Consider the following 23220-nt stretch of genomic DNA (forward strand, 5'->3'; position numbering starts at 1 on the left):
TTGACAGATTTCATGAAAGGTTGGCAGGAAACATTATTTACTGCGTGGATATCATAGAAAGGGGATCAAGTCTCCCCAAATTTTAAAATTGCATGTACTGTCGAATTCAATAACAAAAATCGTTCATGTATACGCACAGCAATTCGAAAATTGCGCGTATTTTGAAGGAAAAATATTTAAAAAATCTTAGGGCACCTTTCTAATTTTATCAAGGCAAGTTCTTGGAGAGGGATCAATTTCCCCGAATATTTTAAAAGTAGATTTTTGACAGCACTCTACAAAATCGATTGTGTATCAATAACAACAATAATTTGAGGACTGTCATAAATCAGCAAAGTTAAATACTATATTTCTTAGAGAGTCTGTGTGGAAATCGCGTATGTTTATTTATTTTTGGCTGTGATACATCTGAAATCAGAAAAGGGGATCAAGTCTACCCAGTCTCCCCTATATTGTTTGTATTAATTTCGGTGGTAACAGATTATTCCAAAAAACGTCTTTTTGACTATTCACTCAAATGTTCTACATTCGTATTCCTTCCTTGAGATAAAATTCAACCAGCTCACGTACCTACTCTTTTCACAATTTCCAAATACCTGCCATTTATTGTCTCGTGAAAGGAATAAACGTAGCAACGTGTCAAAGTACTAGCCAAAAAGGGAACGCGCGCTACGTGATAATGATCATTAGGAAAAGGGTGCTCACATCTTATTTTGAGCTGCCTTTGAACTGCGAGTCGTGCTTTTCAATGCTCTAAGGACGAACAAAAAACACATAGCACTATCCTTCCCCAGTTCCACGGTTGGTCCCAAAGTCTGAAAATCCTGGCGAATGTGTTTCCTCGCCATTACGCAAAGTGACACTTTGCAAATATCGAGCGCCAGAGAGCAAACTCCAAACGCGTCTGCCAGCGCACCGTGGAGCAAAATTCTATTTTTGGTGTAAAGGATCTGTTTTTTCCTTTGGCATGCATACGTTGTGACTAATCCATTGAAGTCTTTAGAAATTTATCTGTTCCTCAATCAATGGTTTTTAGAAGACTCGATACACTAATCTACAAGATGATTATTGGCAAGCAATCAAAAGCTACATATAAGTCCGACGCATTTTGTGTAAGGAACCGAACGTTTTAAAAGTTCAATATCCAACGGGAATGTAACTCTGTCCCAATGTGCTCCACTTGCTGGTTGGATAGCTCCATGGAAGCTGCTGGAGCGAAAATGCAAAATCCAGAACACAAGTGCCAACTCTTTTTTCCCTTTCTTCTTCTCCAGTGAACCAAAATGGCACAACATGAACACAAACTTTCTGATCATTATTCTGATCAATTCGACAAACACAAATAACACTCCGGCGACGTTGACACCGGCTGCTCGTTCGACGCCGATCGTCGTCGGTGTGTTCACAACCTTCGAAGCGGATTTGACTTTTGTCAGGTTTTAGGACGGAAAAGGTAGAACATCTAAAAAAGCTTTCTATACCGAGCTGCATCGTCAAATTGGTAATCGGATTTAAATCAAGGCACACATACACGACCACACATACCGATGACGGTGGCAACCAACGGCTGGAAACGTGCTGCATTCGAACATATGTAGGTATGTGCATGTGGCCTGTTGGCGGCAGGTACCCCTCTTCTGGTATTCCAGAACGGGCCAATTGGAAGATAAAACTCCGACTCAGCGCGTCACGTCCCCGAGCGGATTGGAAATACATATTTATGGATTCACTGCCGGTACTCGATGGCAGTTTATCGAATTAGGGCTTGATTTTTAAGGGCCAGAAGTGAAGTGTGATTTGAATTTGATTAATTTAACGAGGCGGGATGAGTTTCAAGCTTGATTATTGTTCTATAAAGTATGTCTGATGAAGAAGAATTTAAGTGTTTTCCGTCTACAGGATTTTATGAAACAAAAACTAAATCCATAACAATATATAAAGAGATGTCAAAGAGAATTAATACAATAAATCCTTAAGAAGTTTTAAATCACTGAAAATTTTCAAAAAATTTCCATGATGGAAATTCCTAAGAAATCTTTTCGAAACACTTGATAAAAACTGCCAGATTCCAGAAATTAATTATTTGGCCGTATAAGTGCATTTACGAGATGAAAGTTGAAATAATCCGATTAGAATTCCTCAGTGAATCCGTTTTAAAGGAATTCCAGAAGATTAATCTGTTAAAAAAAACTCCAGAAGCAATCCTTCAACGACTCCAAGAGGAATCCGTCAAAGATTTTGAATGTAGTCCATTAAGGATGTTTGACCTTGGCTTTGTCAATATTGATAAGGCGCATTAACTCTTCACTCTCCAGCTCCCATTTGCGAGAGCAGTTTGTCCAGGAATTCAAAGGAAGACCTTTCAGGTGATTCGTGACAAAATCGACAGGTATATCGATTGATTTTCGCCCAGAATTTCGAGAGGAGCCAGTCCAGGGCTCCGAGTTGAGATTTACTCAGGATTTCGAGAAATAATCGTACAAAAATTACGAAAGACATTTGTTCCGTGTAGAATTCGTTAAAGATTCGGAGAGGAAATCGTCCAGGATTCAGATAAGAAACCATCTATCATTTAAAGGGAAATCCATCCTGAGACTCAAAAGAGATCAGTCCAGGACTCTGCAAAAAAAAAATTGTCAGAAACTTCAAAAGCAACTCTTCCGATTACGAGAGCAATTCGAACAATGCCTCCGAGAGGAAATTGATGCATATTTCCGTTCAATATTCCGAAAAAAAAAACAATCCCAATATCGAGTGAAATTTGTTAAAGATATCGAGAGTAAAATGTCAGATTGCGAGAAAATACTGTCCAGGGTTTCGAGAGAAATTTGTCCGAAATTCGTCCAGGATTCCAAGGGAGAGTTGTTTAGTACTCTGAGGGGAATGCGTCGATAGTTATTCGTGAAGTCGAAGCAAATTCTGCTCTTCCCTCTTATGGGAAAACCCCATTGCTATCTGTCAGAGTTTGAGTGAAACATGGCCGCCATCTCCTTCTCTCTGTTGCTCTACTGTAAAAACGGTAAAAACCCATAAAGAACTGTCAATGTTTGTGTGAAGAATTTTGCTTCGACTTCGCGAATTGAAAGCAATTTGTTCTTGTGGGGTTTGAGTAAGTTACCATCAGCGTGTGATTACATATTACCACCTCAGCGTGTCAATCGGTAAGCAGCAAGCCATGACTCGGCCTCTTCTCGTCAGATCTCCGTGGCGTGCACACGCACCGACGGAGAGCTGCTGTCATTGCATTTCGTTCCAGCCATTTGGAGCCAAACAGTTCTGAGTTTCGATAGAAATCGGAAAACGACGAAATCCATCTAGTAGATCGAAGGTAATTCGTCCAAAATTTGGAGAGCCAAGAATTTCAAACAATACGTCAAAGATACCGAGATATAAGCGTTCATTGCTATTAAACCTCCCGGAACGCATTGCTGTAAATAGTACAACAGATGGTAGGTCATTTGGCATAAAGTCATTTGGCGTAACGCCGTTTGGCATAAGGCCGTTTGGCATAAAGGTCGTTTGGCATAATGGCCGTTTGGCGTAATGGTCATTTGGCATAATAGTTGCGTAATCATCAATTTGGAAACTTATGCATAATATGTTCAATTATTTATAACTATTGTCACTTTAACATTATAAGAAAAATGTTTTAAATTGATTTTGAAATAAAATTCAAATTCTATCAAATCACTGCTACTGAAGGTACTTTGGTAGACTTTTTATTATCTGCCTATTTCACTTAAAATCTTTTTACCTCTGAATCAGCAGCAAGATCGTCTGAAACAAATTACAAAATACGGAAAGTCAAATAGCTAAATTGTAAGTGCTCAAGAGCAAAAACAACTCAAAATAAGGCAATACAAAGCAAATGAAGTTGTTTCTGCATATATTCATCTCTTTAAAAACATACATTGTCGTTCATAAGTCTAAAAAGTATAAGCTTCTTTTTTCAAATAATGCATTTGTCAGGCATATCACAAGGGAGAATATGCATGGTTCCTATTCTTAATATATGCATTAGTCAGTTCTAGGGAAGAGAATATATAGCTCCTTCTTTCAAAGGATGCATTTTCTTGGCGAAGGCAGGAAGAGATTTCATTCATTTGTTCAATTAAGGCATTTCTTTCAAAGGATGCATCTTCCCGACAGTTACATCAGAGAAAATATGGTTCCAATTTTCAAAGGATACATTTGCCCTGCAGATGGTGAAATACGATATGCTTCCTTCTTGCAAATCATTTGCTCGGCTTAATGCGAGAGAAGATATGATATGATCAGAGGATGGCAGAGGGTCAAGAAGAAGGGAAAGATGAGATTCCTTCATTCAGAAGATGCATTTGCTCGGCAAAAGGTAAAAGACGACATAGTTTCTTTGGTGAATACAGGCATTTGCTCGGTTAAGGGCAAAAGAATATATGATCCCTTCATTCAAAAAATGCATTCGCCCGGCAGAAGTCAAGAGAGTGAATGGTGGCTCCACCCATGTACCTCGAATGCCACCCCGATAGCAATTACCCCGAATGCCACACTACCCCGAGATCCATTAACCCGAAAGTCCATTAGCCCGAATACTTTTCGAATCTGTAGTTTTCTACTATTACTATTTTTAACACCTACAGATACCGATGAATCGTAAAATGACAATCTTTGAAAAGAATTTGTTTAGAGTAAAGGTATATACTACTTAGAGTTGCTTAGAGAAACGCAATAAAGCTTCTGTTTAATAAACATTTTTGGCTTAAATTATCATTCTACGCCGTTATTATGTGGTAAAGCTCTATCCTACGGTGTAAATGAGGAGACAACACCTTCTTTCTATTAACATTAGTGGACAATGGAAATAATACCTTCTTCAAATGAACGGTAACGGTTTATGGCAAACATAGGAGATAATGTCTTCTTAAAATGGACGCATTTGCCCAGTATAAAGCAAACATAGGAGATAATGCCTTCTTCAGATGAATGCATTTGTTCAGTATAAGGCAAAGAGATGAGGTAATGCATTTTTCAAATAAACGCGTTTGCCCGGCTTAAGGCAAACACAATTGATAATGCCTTCTTTAGATGAACACATTTGCTGGATATAAGGCGAACAGAGTTGGTAGCACCTTCTTCTAATGAACGCATTTGCCCGGTATAAGGCGAGCATAGGCGATAATGCCTTTAAATGAACGCTTTTGTCGGTTAAATGCGAACAGAGATGATAATGCCTTCTTTAAATGAACGCATTTGCCCGAATTAAAGGAAAACACAGGAGATGATGCCTTCTTTTAATGAACGCATTTGCTCGGTTTAAAGCGAACAGAGTTGAAAATGTCTGCTTTTAAAAAAAGTGTCTGCTTGGTATGAGGCGAACAGAAGAGATAACACCTCCTTTAAATGATCGCGCTTGTAAGGTATAACGAAACTATGCCTGTTCCTTGCAATGGGAGGAACAAACATATTCTACGAACAGAATAAAATTGTCTCATTCTAGGGTCTTGTCGTCATGCCCTTCTTGTCACAGTAAAGTTTATCGCCGGAAAATTTCAGAACTACTTTTTCTACCCCGTTATTCTGTTTAAATACATGTTCGCAAGCCGTCTCAAGCCCAGTCGATGTAGGCTTTTTTTCAGCTTCCTGCATTGAGCATGAGAACGTGCTTAGAAATTCTCACCACAGCTTAAACAGTCTTCAAAATTGGCACATGACATGTAATGGGAGTTTTTAGACCGAGAACTAGTTGTTTTATACTGGCTTCAAACAGTTCGATTTTGATGAAACGAATCGCGACTCCTACACGGTGAACCTTGTAAAAGGGTCGAAAAATAAATAAGGATCAACGATAAAAAATATCGTAAAAACTGTGTAATTTACTCAACTGGACTCACCCTGCTATTGAATAAGTCGTAAAACAAGTAAAAATCATTAACATGAATTATGAATAAATTTCTATTGATTAAATTTTTTACTGAAATAAACTATAAACTTGAAATCAGGACTACTGGGGATACTGGCTCATTCGGGTTAGTATCCCACTCGGGGTGATGGCATTCGAGGTAGGGGCCTTTGGGGTAGTGGCATTATGGATTATGGATATATATGGGTAGTGTCATAGAGTCGAAATGGTTCCTTCTTTCAATTCAGGAACTTGCTTGGTTTCAGACACGGGAAGATATTTCCCTTCTTTCAAAAGGTACATTTTCCTGGCAAACGGCAAGAGACGATATAATTTCTTCCTTCAAATCAGGTATTTGCTCGGCGTAAGGAAAAGGGTACACGTGGTGCTGGCCGGGATACGAGCAACCTTAGGGAAGATCGGGTAACCAACCCCGGTGGGAACTATGATCGTATGCTGACAGGGAAGGGGGGGTTTGCTCCTCTTCGGAGGTGCAAATCTTACTGAGCGTCTGTTCTCCATGTCAGGATCGGCTCACAACAGCGTCTGTTCTGAGCCTGTTCTCTGTTCTCTCTCAACAAGAGAGTTCGGACCGGAACCATCGGCGAAGACCACTGCGACGAAAAGGGACTAGCGATTGGAAACTCGGTTCGTGGAACTGCAAATCTCTCAACTTCATCGGGAGCACACGCATACTCGCTGATGTGCTCAAGGACCGTGGATTCGACATCGTAGCGCTGCAGGAGGTTTGTTGGAAGGGATCAATGGTGCGAACGTTTAGAGGTAATCATACCATCTACCAGAGCTGCGGCAACACACACGAGCTGGGAACAGCTTCCATAGTGATGGGCGATATGCAAAGGCGCATGATCGGGTGGTGGCCGATCAACGAGAGAATGTGCAGGTTGAGGATCAAAGGCCGGTTCTTCAACTTCAGCATAATCAACGTGCATAGCCCACACTTCGGAGCACTGATAAGGACGCATTCTACGCGCATTACGCATTCTGCCCAAGCCACGACGTCAAAATCATCATAGGAGATTTGAACGCTCAGGTTGGCCAAGAGGAGGAGTTTAGACTGACTATTGGGAAATTCAGCGCTCACCGGCTGACGAACGAAAACGGCCTACGACAAATTGGTTTCGCTGTCTCCAAGAGTATGGCCATTTGCAGCACCTACTTCCAACACAGCTTTCCGTATCGGTACACCTGGAGATCACCACTGCAGACAGAATCACAAATCGACCACGTTCTGATTGATGGACGGAACTTCTCCGACATTATCGACGCCAGGACATATCGTGGCGCTAACATCGACTCTGACCACTATCTGGTGATGGTTAAACTGCGCCCAAAACTATCCGTCATCAACAATGGTCGGTACCGACGCCCGCCGCGGTACGACCTAGAGCGACTGAAGCAACCTGATGTCGCCACTGCATACGCACAGCATCTCGAGGCAGCGTTACCGGAAGAGGGTGAACTCGATGGTCCCCTCTTGAGGACTGCTGGAATAAAGTCAAAGCAGCCATTAACGATGCAGCGGAGAACAACGTCGGGTATATGGATCGAAGTCGACGGAACGATTGGTTCGACGAAGAGTGCAGACAGATTCTGGAGGAGAAGGACGCGCGCGGACGGTTGCGCTGCAGCAAGGTACCAGGCAGGACATGGAACGTTATAGACGGAAGCGGAGACAGCAGACCTGCATTTTTCAGGAGAAGAAACGCCGCCTGGAAGAAGCGGAGTGCGAGGAGATGGAACAGCTGTGCCGTTCTCAAGAAACACGCACTTTCTACCAGAAGCTCAACGCATCCCGCAAAGGCTTCGTGCCGCTAGCCGAAATGTGCCGGGATAAGGATGGGAGCATCTTGACGGACGAACGTGTGGTGATCGAAAAGTGGAAGCAGCACAACGAGGAACATTTGAATGGCGCTGAGAGTACAGGCAGTGAAAGTCAAGGCAGCGGAGGAGATGACTACGTCAGTTCAGCGGACGATGGAAGCCAACCAGCCCCCACCTTGAGGGAAGTTGAGGATACCATTCAACAGCTAAAGACCAATAAAGCAGCTGGTAAGGATGATATCGGAGCTGAGCTCATCAAGATGGGCCCGGAAAAGCTGGCCACTTGCCTGCACAAACTGATAGTCAGAATCTGGGAAACCGAACAGCTACCGGAGGAGTGGAAGGAAGGGGTTATATGCCCCATCTACAAGAAAGGCGACAAACTGGAGTGTGAGAACTTTCGAGCGATCACCATCCTTAATGCCGCCTACAAAGTGATATCCCAGATAATCTTCCGTCGTCTGTCACCATTAGTGAACGAGTTCGTGGGAAGTTATCAAGCCGGCTTCGTTGACGGCCGCTCGACAGCGGACCAGATCTTTACTGTACGGCAAATCCTTCAAAAATGCCGTGAATACCAAACCCCAACGCACCATCTGTTCGTTGATTTCAAGGCGGCATACGACAGTGCAGACCGCATAGAGCTATGGAAAATTATGGACGAGAACAGCTTTCCTGGGAAGCTTACCAGACTGATCAAAGCAACGGTGGATGAGTGCAAAACTGTGTGAAGATTTCGGGCGAACAATCCAGTTCGTTCGAATTGCGCCGGGGACTAAGACAAGGTGATGGACTTTCGTGCCTGTTGTTCAACATTGCACTAGAAGTTGTCATGCGGAGAGCCGGATGGATCAGCCGGGGTACGACGTAACAGATCCAGTTACCACAGATCGAACAGATCCAGTCAATCCAGTTATTTGTTTCGCGGATGACATGGACAATGTATTCAGGGACGATCGCGATTTCTTAGAATCTAAAAAAAAGTCTGGCGGTGGAGTTCTAATCGCAATCTCTAGCAATTTTGATTCAGAAATAATAACTACCAACAAATATAAGAACTTTGAGCATGTTTGGGTGAAATCTAACATTGCAGGAGAAACCCATGTTTTCTCCTCTGTGTATTTCCCACCGGAACATGCGCAAACAACATCTTATGAAAGTTTTTTAAAAACTGCAGAAGAAATTTTATCGGGACTTCCACCTGAAGTCAAAGTACATATTTACGGAGACTTTAACCAACGCACCGTTGACTTTATTCCGGATTCAGAGAACGAACAAATTCTACTTCCAGTCGCTGGGGAAAATGAAACACTTATGTTTATATTTGACAGAACTGCTAGCCTAGGATTTTACCAAATCAATCACATTAAAAATCAACAAAACTGTTACCTTGATCTCCTACTAACCAATATTCAAGAAGATTTCTGTGTGACTAAATCATTGAATCCCTTATGGAAAAACGAAACATTCCTCACGGCAATCGAATACTCTGTGTTCGTGTGTTCGTTCATGAATATAAAAAAACCCGGCGACTATGACTTTGAACAAGTCCTTGAATACAATAAAGCAAACTATGACAACATAAGACATAAGCTAAGTAGATTTAACTGGAAGCAAATTTTAGAAAATGAAGGTAATATTGAATCTTCCTTTGATGTCTTTTATAACATTATTTTTTATATTATTATTGACGAGGTCCCAAAAAGAAGAAAACGACGGAGCGGAAATTCAAAATATCCAATTTGGTACAATAGGCAAATAAAAAATTTAAAGAATCGCAAACAAAAATTACATAAAACTTACAAGCTAGACAAGACGAATGAAAATTTTGAAAAATATTTAATCATCTGCGATCAATTAAAATTAGCAATTGATGTAGCATTTGAAGATCACAACACGAAAACAGAAAACGAAATAAAGTCATGTCCAAAGAACTTCTTCAATTACGTAAAATCAAAATTAAAATCAGACAATTTTCCATCAACCATGTATTTAGACGAACGCGTCGGTAATTGCTCGGAAGATATCTGTAATCTTTTTGGAGATTTCTTCCAAGAAATATACACCACCTTTTCGGAACAAGATCGCGACCTAGATTTTTTTGCGCCTATCCCAGAATTCGCTAGGGATATCGGTGTTAATCAGATCATGGTGAACGATATTCTAAACGCTTTAAAAAACTTAGATGCTTCTAAAGGCCCTGGTACTGACGGAATTCCACCGATATTTATGAAGAGTCTGGCTAAAGAGCTGACTGCACCTTTGTTTTGGCTCTTCAGATTGTCATTGGAATCCGGAAATTTTCCCAGGGTATGGAAAAGCTCCTATCTTGTGCCTATCTTCAAATCAGGCCGTGGAATAGCCATTATCTCTTGCATTCCCAAACTTTTTGAATCCATTATCAATGAAAAATTATTTTCACAACTTAAAAACAGAATTACGAATAAGCAGCATGGATTTTTCAAAGGTCGCTCTACCGCTACAAATTTAATAGAATTCATTGACTATTCTCTTAATGCAATGGATAATGGTAACTACGTGGAAGCTCTATACGCTGACTTTAGCAAGGCGTTTGATCGCATTGACATTCCATTGTTATTCTTCAAATTGCAAAAAATTTAAATTGAGCCAGGACTCCTTAGATGGCTTGAATCTTATCTCACAGACCGGCAACAAATAATAAAATTTAACGGAAAGAAATCCAATCCCATTCAAGTCACTTCAGGAGTTCCACAAGGCTCTCATCTTGGCCCTCTTTTATTTATATTATATGTAAATGACATTACCTTCATTCTCAAAAATATAAAGATTTTAATGTATGCCGATGACATAAAGCTATTTATGGAAATAAAAAATGAAGACGACATAATCATATTCCAGAATGAAATACACATGTTCTATACATGGTGCAGAAAAAGCCTATTGCAACTGAATGTTAAGAAATGCAACATAATATCATTCAGCAGAAAAAGAATAACACCAAATACACAAATTGTATTAGGGAACAATACTGTAGAAAGACACGAAAGAGTTAGGGATTTAGGAGTGATTTTAGATTCGAAACTAACTCTTGTTGATCACTATAACACAATCATCCACAAAGCTAATAATATGCTAGGCTTTATCAAGCGTTTTTGCTTCAACTTTCAGGATCCCTATACAATCAAAACACTAAATATTTCATATGTACGATCTATACTGGAATATTGTAAGATTGTATGGTCGCCTTATACAACCACACATGAAGAAAGAATAGAGTCAGTACAAAAACAATTTTTATTATACGCTCTTCGTAAATTAGGTTGGACGTCATTTCCTCTTCCATCTTATGAAGCACGTTGCATGCTTATAAATATACAAACTTTGAAAGAGCGTCGAGAATGTGCAACGGTTTCATTTGTTAACGATATAGTTTCTCAACGTGTTGATTCAACTGAAATTTTATCGAAATTTAACTTTTACATACCTTCTCGGCTACTTCGACATAGAGCATTATTTTTAATTAACCACTGCCGAACAAATTACGCCAAATTTGGGCCTCTCAGCCGAATGATGGCTGTTTACAATCAACACTGCGAAACTATTGACTTAACAATGTCTCGGCATAACATTAGACAGTATTTTCAAAGAACAAACATTACAAATTCAGCAACATTGTCGACCGAACATTTGCAAAGGTGGCAGAACTGTACACCCGCCTGAAACGTGAAGCAACAAAAGTTGAACTGGTGGTGACTGCGTCAAAGACAAAGTACGTGCTTGTGGGCAAAACCGAGCGCGACAGGGCCCGCCTGGGAAGCAGTGTTACGATAGACGGGGATACCTTCGAGGTGGTCGAGGAATTCGTCTACCTCGGATCCTTGCTAACGGCTGATAACAACGTTAGTCGTGAAATACGAAAGCGCATCATCTGTGGAAGTCGGGACTACTACGGGCTCCAGAAGAAACTGCGGTCAAACAAGACTCGCCACCGCACCAAATGTATCATGTACAAGACGCTAATAATACCGGTTGTCCTCTACGGACATGAAACATGGACAATGCTCGAGGAAGACTTGCAAGCACTCGGAGTATTCGAGAGACGGGTGCTTAGGACCATCTTTGGCGGTGTGCAAGAAGACGGTGTGTGGCGGCGAAGAATGAACCATGAGCTCGCCCAGCTCTACGGCGAACCCAGTATCCAGAAGGTAGCTAAAGCCGGAAGGGTACGATGGGTAGAGCATGTTGCAAGAATGCCGGACAGCAACCCTGCAAAGATGGTGTTCGCTTTCGATCCGGCAGGTAGGAGACGACGTGGAGCGCAGCGAGCGAGATGGGCCTGGTCTGCCAAAACGACTTGGGCAGCATGGGGCGTATTCGAGGATGGAGAGATGCGGCCTCGAACCTGTAGTGTCCACTCGAAGGTTAACCAAATACGTTAAAAGAGATTGAGAGGTAGAGATCGAAGAGAGGTGTGAGCATGAGAAAGATTAGGCAAACTCAGATTAATGTAGTCGAGAAGAAAACGAATAAATCAGTTCTGTTTAGACCATCAATTTAAAAGGTTTACTTTTCTTGTGCTAGCCAAATCCGAAACCAAGAACTTTTCAGTGGCGACGTGGATGAAATTGAATTATAAAGCAGTGAATTCTAGTAATCATAAGTGCATTTTTTTCTATTTTTTTTCTGTACATAGTAAGTTAAGACTGTACATACATTAGTTAGTGAATTTTTTAATATCGGCGTAAGTATCGTTTTGTTTAACTCAAAAGAGGATTATTTTTTGGAATCATTTGTTGGAAATTTCTTTGAATTATATTTTTTGGCTTTGACTATCTATTGTACTATTTTTCTGAGACATTGAATATAAGTTTTTTTTTCTCCAGAATAATAGCAATTTTAGCCATTTTGATCGTCGTTATATGGATTGTAAATCTATTTAGAGAACTTTTCATTTTTCTCATCGCAACCGCCATTCTGTGATTCTTTTGGCGTGGGTTCTCATTTGAGCTCTATTGTATAAACGCTTGTTTCACATTGTACAATTCAATCTTTACAGCATTTTACGCTACTCGCCAACCCTGCATGCCTTAGGGCACTTGAGTGATCGTAGAGGAACGCTGCGGAAAAGGATCAGTATCAGCATCCAGCGATAACCATCACCCGATCGAGACGTCGAGAGAGATTGCGATCTTTTGTCTCCGTTCACATCGTTCAAGCGTAGCTGAGAAGTGATAAGTGAGTTAACGCAGAGTAAACAAACCACATAGTAGAGAGAGCTGAAAGTGCATCGAAGCGTTTATTTTCGGCGCTACGTTCATTGAACTCTGGTGCATCGGTAGGCTGGTGAATCTAGTGCGATCATCGATAGCTGCTGTTTTGGTTGATTTTGGTGGATTCGGTTTGCTGCGGACGGAGTTTTTAGTGCTGTATACTGCTGGCTGTTGTTGTTACCCTTTCCATTCAGACGATCACGTTGAGCTGCTGCTGTTGTTAGGAGTGTTTATCCCTGCTTCGTGTGGAATTGTTCGGGAGAAGACGTGTCCTATCCGGGACAACATAGTGGTTAAAGGATTACCAATTTACTAAGTAACAACGATAACAGGTACGTGAACATCATTGTTTTTATTTGATTTCGCTTGGGTTAACGTATTTACAACAGAATCAGTTTGAATGCTATTTATTTCAATTTTTGAGACAATTTGTTGATCCGTTTGCATATTGAGAGCACTTTTGTTTTGTTTACTTTTAAGAATGTCTATGGTTACTGCTCCGGATCCTTACTTGCCTGGATCCATACCGTTTTCCCAATACCTTGAGCAGCTCGAATATATGTTTGAGCACAATCAATATCCAGTTGAACGATATAAAACTTCATTTTGGCTGTATGCGGTATTGAGGTTTTCACCGAACTGAAGAAACTGTTTCCCGGACAAGACTTAAAGGACTTGACATACAAACAAATGACGGACAAACTGAAAAACAGATACGACAAGATAGATTCTGAAGTTATACATAGCTTCAAATTTTGGACGAGACGGCAAGGCAAATTTGAAAAATTGGAAGATTTTGTAATTGCCGTTAAAGTTTTGGCTGAAAAATGTGGATTTGGTGACTTCAAGGACAGGGCAATTAGGGACATGCTAGTGATCGGTGTTTATGATCATAATTTGCAAAAACGTTTATTCGACGAGGAGGACTTATCAGCCTCTAAAGCAGAGAAGATTATACTAAATCAGGAAATATCTTCTAGTAGAACACGTATATTGAATGATGATGACAAGAGAGTCAGCATTGTAAATAGACTGGGTCCCAAACCAGACACCTCTAGAGGCAGATACAGAAGCAGAAGCAGAAGCTACGAGCACGATAGGTCTAGATCGTATTCTAGAGGTAGAAGTTCTGGTAAATTTCGCAATAGGAAACTATAACGATGCAGTTAAGCCTTCATATTTTTGTTCCTTTTGTAAAAAGAGAGGCCACACGCGAAAATATTGCTACAGACTGAATAGAAAAAGCCCTGATAGCAAAAGTTACAGTGTAAAGTTTGTAGATTCACCAAAGTCTAAACCCTCTGTGTCGGAAACAACTGAAATTTTCAAGCGTTTGAAAGCAGACATTAGTTCGAGTTCGGATGAGGAAGACTCACCTTGTTTGAACATTGTATCAACTAATCGACAAAACGAACCTTGCTATGTGGAAATCAACATTGAGAGACAACGCCTTACAATGGAAGTAGATTGCGGATCAGCAGAAACAGTTATACCAGAGGAACTATTATAGAAATTTTCAACATTTGAAATTGCAAAATGTAATAAAAGATTAGTAGTTATAAGCGGAAGCAAGCTAACAGTTTTAGGAAAAGTGCAAGTAACAGTTCAACTGAATGGAATGCAGAAACAACTATATTTGGTGGTTTTACGCTGCCAGAACGATTTTATCCCGCTCATGGGTCGCTCGTGGTTGGACGAGTTTTTCGAAGGATGGCGAAATACATTTATGAATTTGACATTGCCGGTTGGAAACATCGGTTTACAAAGCAGAGAGAGTTTGATCGACAGCATCAAAAGTAAGTTTCCTACTGTTTTTAATAAGGATTTTTCAAGTCCAATAGTAGGTTTTTCTGGCGATTTGGTCTTGAAGGAGGAAACACCGATTTTTAAAAAGGCTTATCAAGTACCTTTGCGCCTACGTCAAAGAGTTTTAGATTATTTGGACGAATTGGAGAAAGATGGAGTTATAACGCCTGTAGAAGTCAGTGAATGGGCTTCTCCAGTTATTGTAATTATTAAAAAGGATAACAACATTAGACTTGTAATAGACTGTAAAGTCTCTATTAATAAAGTAATACTCCCAAACTCATATCCATTGCCCGTAGCACAGGACTTATTTGCTAATCTTTCCGGATCTAAAGTTTTTTGCGCTCTAGATTTAGAGGGTGCGTACACCCAATTACTTTTATCTGAAAGATCGAGGAAGTTTTTAGTAATCAACACGATTAAGGGACTTTACTCTTACAATAGATTGCCCCAAGGTGCATCATCCAGCGCGGCCATTTTTCAGAAGGTTATGGACCAAGTTTTGGCAGGTTTACAAAACGTCTCAGTATACTTAGATGACGTACTTATAGCAGGTGAAGATTTTCAAGATTGTATGAATAAGCTTTTATTGGTTTTGGAACGATTATCCAAAGCCAACATTAAAGTAAATTTAAAAAAATGTAAATTTTTCGTCAATGAACTGCCTTATTTAGGACATGTTCTGACTGACAAGGGCTTGCTTCCTTGCCCTAGTAAGGTAGAGACAATTCGTGAAGCAAAAGCTCCACAAAATATTACGGAACTGAAGGCATTTTTAGGACTATTGACATTTTACGCCAAGTTCATTCCAAACTTGTCTTCCCGCATAAGTTGTCTCTACAGACTTTTAAGGAAAGACGTGAAATATGTTTGGAGTTTGGAATGCAACAAAGTATTCAATGATTGCAAGAAAATGTTGTTGAAACCTACACTGCTAGAATATTTTGACCCATACAAACCTGTAGTAGTAGTATCCGATGCATGCAATTATGGCCTTGGGGGCGTCATTGCCCATGTTGTAGACGGTGATGAGAAACCAATAAGCTTTGTTTCTTTCTCACTCAACGATGCCCAGAAAAAATACCCTATCTTACATCTGGAGGCCCTAGCGGTTGTTAGCACTGTTAAGAAATTCCATAAATTTCTATATGGAATGAAGTTCACTATTTTACAGATCATAAACCGCTTATAGGGATATTTGGGAAAGAAGGAAAGCAACCGATTGCAGTCACACGTTTACAACGATATGTGATGGAGTTAGCCATCTATGATTTCGACATAATTTATCGTCCTTCTTCAAGATTAGGGAACGCAGACTTTTGTTCACGATTTCCACTATCTACAGAAGTTCCGAAGCATTTATCAGTTGATTACGTAAAAAATCTGAATTTTTCGAATGAGTTCCCCTTAGATTATAAAGAAGTAGCAGAAGAAACTTCCAAAGATGATTTTTTGCAGACCCTACTGCAGTACCTGAGGAAAGGCTGGCCAGAAAGATTGGATAGATGTTTTGTAGATATTTTTTCTCACTATCAGGATCTTGAGGAAGTAGAAGGGTGTCTTTTGTTCCAAGATCGAGTGATCGTACCTGACTCCATGAAACAAAAAGTATTAAAACTCCTGCACATGAACCATTCAGGCATCAACAAAATCAAACAGTTGGCACGCAGAACGGTCTATTGGTTTGGTTTGAATAAAGATGTTGAGGATTTTGTAAAAAGCTGCAAAATTTGTAACGAAATAAATATTGTTACCAAAAAACCGCCTTATTCTCAATGGATTGCAACCAATAAACCGTTCAGCAGAATACATGCTGATTATTTTACCTTGAGAAAAAGGTATTTCTGCTAATTGTCGATAGCTTTACGAAATGGATTGAGGTGGAGTATATGAAACATGGTACGGATCACAGAAGAGTGATTAACGTTTTTCTTAGGATTTTTGCCAGGTTTGGACTGCCGGATACTTTAGTAACCGATAATGGACCTCCTTTTAATTCAGACGCTTTCGTCAGGTTTTTTGAGAATCAAGGAATTGAAGTACTTAAAAGTCCACCTTACCACCCGGAAAGCAACGGCCAGGCAGAACGGATGGTACGGGTGGTGAAGGATTCGCTCAAAAGTTGCTACTTGACACAGAAATCAGAAAAATGGACACGGACGAACAACTGACATACTTCCTTTTAATTACCGTAATATTTGTTTGGGTGCAAACCAATTTCCCTCTGAAAGACTTTTAAGTTATAAGCCAAAAACCCTGTTGGATTTGATAAATCCTAAAAATAGCCCTAAACCTAAACAAAGAACGTCATATAAACAGGACGATTTAGTAGATAATACTATACACAATGATGACTACAATAAATTAAAAAACGGTGATCTGATTTATTACAAAAATTTTAACAGCACAGACATCAGACGTTGGTTGCCTGCAAAGTTTTTAAAACACAACTCCGATACTACATTTCAGATTTCTCTGGGCGGCAGAATCATTTTGGCGCATAAACGCCAGTTGAAACTGCCACAGTTGCAACGCGCTCGCCGAAAGAAGATTTACCTTACCAGCGGAGAAAGCGCTCCAGGTAAAGAAAGAAGTAGCTGTTCGAAAAGAAAAAGGGAGGATGAGGATTCCGACGAAGACGATTTCTACGGTTTCCCCGCGGATTCTTTTCTCTTTCTAGACCAGCGAAGTGAGAATGATGATTTTTTTTTTTTTATCTATTGCGTTTATTTGACAGGCTCAGGCGTGTATAACACTTAACGGAGCCGAGACTTTATGATATTTACAATCGATATCATCTTATTATCAACAGTTAGTAAAGGGAAAGGGTATAGACCAAGATACTCGTGGCGACTCAAGGTTAGATTGCGTAATTTCAGGACGGACTAGGTTGGGATTTAGGTTTGAGGTATTACAGCTGCTCATCCGGGTATTTGACGTCATTAACGGTATAGCGTAGCGTCGGGCTCGAGCTGTGGTTCGTCAGGGAGCATCTTCCGGATGGCCATAGCTTCGTATTACACAGAACAATAAGACAAAAACAAAACAAAAACGAGAAAGAAAAAAAAATAGGGGAATTAGACTTTTATGTCAGACGAGCAAAGAAAGGCATAGATGGCCTGCATATAAACCACATCGCGATCCCCCAAAACACCTCTTACTTCCCTGTAGGGTTGTTTACCTCGGGCCACAAGGGTATCCAATAGTTGCTCTCTGGAGGCGTCGTTTTCCGAGCAATACCAAACTACGTGATCGATGTCATCGTAACCGGCTCCACACCTACATAGGTTGCTATCGACCAGGTTTATTCTATAGAGGTGTGCGTTTAGTGAATAGTGATTGGACATAAGTCTCGACATCGTGCGAATGAAGCCTCGGCTTAAGTCCTCACCTCTGAACCACGCTCGCGCAGAAACTTTGGGAACTATGGAAAACAGCCACCGTCCAAGTTCATTGTGTGACCAAATCATTTGCCAATTTTGAAGAGTACTCTGACGGACTAATGGAAAAACTCGTTGTTCGAGATTTGTCTATCAAAAACTTCACCTTCCTGTGCGCCCACCTTTGCTAGCGAGTCCGCCTTCTCATTGCCATAGATTAGGCAATGGGATGGGACCCATACAAAGGTAATCTTGAATGATCTTTCGACCAAATCACGCATCTGCTCTCTTACAGTTGTAAGAAAGTAAGATGCGTGCTTAACAGGTTTCATCGACCGGAGTGCCTCGATAGAACTAAGACTATCCGAGAAGATGAAATAATGGTCTACGGGCTGATCGGAAATTATCCCCAAAGCGAAATTAATTGCTGCCAGCTCAGCAACATAAACCGAACAAGGTTCTTGAAGTTTTCGGAAGGTGGTTGAATTTACATTGAAAACACCGAAGCCAGTGGATCCGTTGATGTGAGAACCATCAGTGAAGTATCTGTTATTGCAATTCACATGTTCATATTTTTCGGAAAAATGGAAGGGATAGATATTTGTCGAAGATGATCTGGTATTCCTTGAATAGCGTGTTTCATGGACAGATCGTATTCAATTGAGGAACTGTCATTGACGAAGTGAACTCGAGGTGGATTATAACATGGAAGACATAGATCTGACGATATGTAGTTGAGATAGACTCGCAGGTATCTTGAACGATGAGCCAGTTCAAGCATATTATCGAAGTTTTCTAATACAAGTGTGTTACTTGTTCCACATTTGATCAGTATTCTAAGTGAGAGTTCCCAGTAACGGTGCTTTAAAGGAGTGACTCCAGCAAGCACCTCCAGGCTCATGTTATGCGTTGAATGCATACAGCCAAGAGCAATACGCAAACAACGATATTGAATTCGTTCCAATTTGATTAGGTGGCAATCAGCTGCTGAGAGGAAGCAGAAAGAGCCATACTCTAAAACAGAGAGAATAGTCGTTTTATATAGTTTGATGAGGTCTTCCGGGTGAGCGCCCCACCAAGTTCCGGAGATAGAACGGAGAAAATGGATCCTTTTTCGGCATTTCTCTAACAAATAATCAATATGGGTTTTCCAGGTACACTTGGAATCAAACCAGACCCCAAGGTATTTAGAAGATAAAGATTGGTTTATGTCATCTTTCAACAGCTTTAGTTTCAGTTGAGCTGGGTACCGCTTCTTAGTAAACACTACCAATTGAGTTTTTTGCGGAGAGAACTCGATCCCTAAATGTCTGGCCCAAACAGTCAGGTTATTTAGGGAATTTTGCAATGGTCTTTGCAGGACATTTGCACATGAACCTCTTAGGGAGATCACGGCATCATCTGCAAAGAGAATGATGATGTTTTGCATGGAACTCTCGAATTTGTGCATGAAAATAATGAAATTACAAATGATGAATTAAGTGTTCCACCAAGAGTGGTTTCGAAAAGAAGTTCAAGCAGGAAGATTAAGAAAAGGAGAAAAGAAGGTTTTGTTTATTATTAAGATGTTTTCATGAATTATTATTGTAAAAAAAAAAAATATCTGTTTCAAATCGAAATGTCGAATGTTCATATGAAGAGAATTTTAATTGAAATATTACCTATCGTTTTATTAAGGGTAAAGGACTGTAGTGTCCACTCGAAGGTTAACCAAATACGTTAAAAGAGATTGAGAGGTAGAGATCGAAGAGAGGTGTGAGCATGAGAAAGATTAGGCAAACTCAGATTAATGTAGTCGAGAAGAAAACGAATAAATCAGTTCTGTTTAGACCATCAATTTAAAAGGTTTACTTTTCTTGTGCTAGCCAAATCCGAAACCAAGAACTTTTCAGAACCGTGTATTGTGGGGTCAAATTGTTGATTCAGTGTTATCTGTTTAGATGTAGACTAAATAAAATAAAATAAAATGGTCAAATAGCTAAAACTCACCACATTTCGAAAGATTAGATATTTGTGGACCATTTTGGACATTGATTGACTAGTAATTCTTTTTATAGGGTTAACGATGGTCGTCTATGAGTCATTGGGGTGTATTTCCAAATCTCCACGTGTTAGAGCAAGTCTAGAGTCAGTCGGATTCAGCGTACCAAAATATACTAGGAGCACATTCTTTAGTGTTGAGGGCAATATCTTGTTGAGCTGTGTTATTATCTGCATCAACAAGACTTCTCGCCCTAGGCACGAATAACAATGTCGTTAGAGATGACGAAACAGGTATCTCTAAAAATATATATACTTTCGAATGATCGACTGTTCATTGTTATTTTAACTTAAAACGGCTACGCAGTCTTTAAGGATTAAAACAAGATTTATATTTGTCCAACGTTTCGACACGAGGTTGGTGTTTTAATCAGGGGAAAAATATTATGTTTGTTCCTTGTCTAATATTTTTCCCCTGCAACCACCGACCCCGTGTCGAAACGTTGGATAAATATAAATCTTGCTTTAATCCTTAAAGACTGCGTAGCCGTTTTAAGTTAAAAAAAAAACTAAAAATATATATGTAAAACACTAAAATTCATCCATAAGATGAATTTAAACGAAAAAAAAAATCATGGAACTGGTGTTATCATTCAGTTCATCGCCTTCCAAGCATACAGTTTCAAGTATTGAAATATAGCAACGTTATAAATCACTTTTCACGCTCGCGAAAATATGCGCCCACGTCTGATCAAACTTTGAGTTTATTCATCGAACCGTCGAATGTGTCGAAACAGGATAACAAATTGTTTTGCCACTCGGCGAATATACTTCAGCACATCGCGTGAACAAACAAATGAAAACCCGTGTAGAAACTGTGGATTCCGTAGTCGAGCGCAAACAAGATTGGGCAACACTTTAGTGTCTGTTTTCAGTGTACAATTGTTTGTTGCCTTAGCTGGTCTATGAGATCTACAGTGTCTATATTGGAAACCATCTGCCTCGTTTCTAGTGGTGAAAATTGTTATTTTTCTCTGATTTCTATCTATTGTAATTCATTAAAACAGGGTTGAAGTCCGCTCTCAGCTCACTACATTTGATAAATCTCTTTATTCACCTTTTTTTTATTGAATCACAAAAATTGGAAAAATGTTATCTAGTTTTTGTTCAATATGTGAGCATTTGCCCTCTAATATATTAACTTGCTTTGGATTTGACTTTCAGTAGCCAAACAACAGATGGACCAAAATCATTTGCACAAATGCTGTCCTTCCTTCACACATTGTACAGCTTTTCTCATTTCAACGCGCCTAAATTTAAACAAAAACCTCCCGGAATAACCGAATGAGTAGCCTTTGGCACCCGATGAAGTTGCTGATGGTGCGATTTGATTTATGAGCATTGCACAACGTGTATCTACGTGACGCTCTATATTGGATTTCGTAGCTCTCCCTTCCGGTAGGACCAATAAACCGACAGAAATATTAGCGCCGACTTGACGCATCCGTCCGTTCCGAGCACGCAAGCGGAAAACTATGGCCATTATTTACTTTGGATCCGGATGGATCCAAACGGCGAGAATCAATCATTCCCAACTGGGGACTGATGATGAATGCGCGTGCCGTGCTGGAAAATGAAATTGCCCGTCGACCGTTTTGCTGACAACTCATTCTTGCTTGCTCTTGTCTCGTCTTGGCGTCATAGCGGTCGAAGAGGCCTTTCCACGACTGTAGACCGAATAAAATTCCAACACGGATATGTTCAATATTGGATATTAGATGCTGCGTTGTGTGTTCTAAGGGTGACCATACGTTATCATTAAGAAGGAGAGAAATGCTCGATACACTTAAAATGACTTTATTATTTAGTTTCAATTATGTTACATACCTTTACGTAACAATTACAATAATTTTGTGGAAGTTAATTCGTTGCTTTAGCTCGTCTGGTATTCCATATTTTTCGTACTGAGTATCTGTATTTTTTGTCGCATTCCGTTTTCAACATTCCGTAAAAAGCACTTTTTCATGCATGTATGCATACTAAGCGACGACATTCCGAAATCCTTTCGCCACTCCATCCTGTCCGATATCGACGTTCCGGTAGAGGAGAGGAGGCTTCCTCCGTTCAGCATTTATTTAGGGTTAACAGAATATCTCCACATCGATGACACGTTCGCTCGTGGCATTGGCATTGGTCTAGCCTTGTAGCAGTGGTTCATGTCGTCAACCGCAGGCAGACAGCATCCGTCGGAGCAATATTGAATGGAACGCCCAGCACTCTACTGGGGAACTGCCCCTGTAAGCAGAACGCCGCAATGACGATGCACAGTGGCGCATTTTCTTAACATAATATAAAAAAATGCTTCTCACAGGCTCAGGCGTGTATAACACTTTACGGAGTCAAAATTCTTTATGACGTTTACAATCGATATTATTATATACAGTTGGTACTCGCTCGAGTAGCAATTACTGATCCCAGCTGGCTTAAAAATTATTTTTTGTAATCGTTTGATCTATAAATATGTTCAAGTTCTCAGTAAAAAAAAAACGCTTACTTGATACTTGATACTAGACGGGTTACAGTCTCCTCGATGGACTTACGCCGAATGGAGTATCCTCCTCCACTGTACTCGATCCAGGACCAATTGCTTCCAGTCGCCTTGGACTCAGGTCCTCTTTTACTATGGCGCAGAACGTCATAAAGCTCCCCACTACCATGTTTAGGAAGTTCAGCCGGGAGCTGGTTCTTTCCCGCAGCCTTATTGTTTAATGGATTTTTAACCTTATTTGGACTCCACAGCTTGTCCATCGTCGCTAATGTTTATTTTGTTCGCCGATGCACTTCCACCGTTTAACAATGTTTCGATGTGTTGCTTGCACATGGCGGGAGATGGCGCTGTTTTTCTCCGCACGTGATTGAAAGTCTTATAAAAGCTCCGCATCTCTATCCTGATGCCTCTCGCTCCTCGATTTGTACAACAAAGGCAAAGCTTATTGATAGTTATCTTGGAATTTTGGAACCCATCTTGCGACATGTCAAACTTCATGATTTTGCAAAAAAAAAATATACTGGAGTAAAT

At 40.2% G+C, this 23220-nt stretch overlaps 1 long non-coding RNA gene across 1 annotated transcript; it reads left to right on the forward strand.

Moving 5' to 3' along the window:
• The first annotated feature begins 12218 nt into the window (after window positions 1–12218).
• LOC134212873 (uncharacterized) lies at window positions 12219–17483 on the forward strand. Its single transcript, XR_009979365.1, has 3 exons — window positions 12219–12446; window positions 12762–13307; window positions 17251–17483. It is a non-coding gene; the product is annotated as an uncharacterized LOC134212873 (long non-coding RNA).
• Window positions 17484–23220: the final 5737 nt, after the last annotated feature.

This window comes from Armigeres subalbatus, chromosome 1, assembly GCF_024139115.2.
Source record: "Armigeres subalbatus isolate Guangzhou_Male chromosome 1, GZ_Asu_2, whole genome shotgun sequence".
In the NCBI taxonomy this organism is placed as follows: domain Eukaryota; kingdom Metazoa; phylum Arthropoda; class Insecta; order Diptera; family Culicidae; genus Armigeres; species Armigeres subalbatus.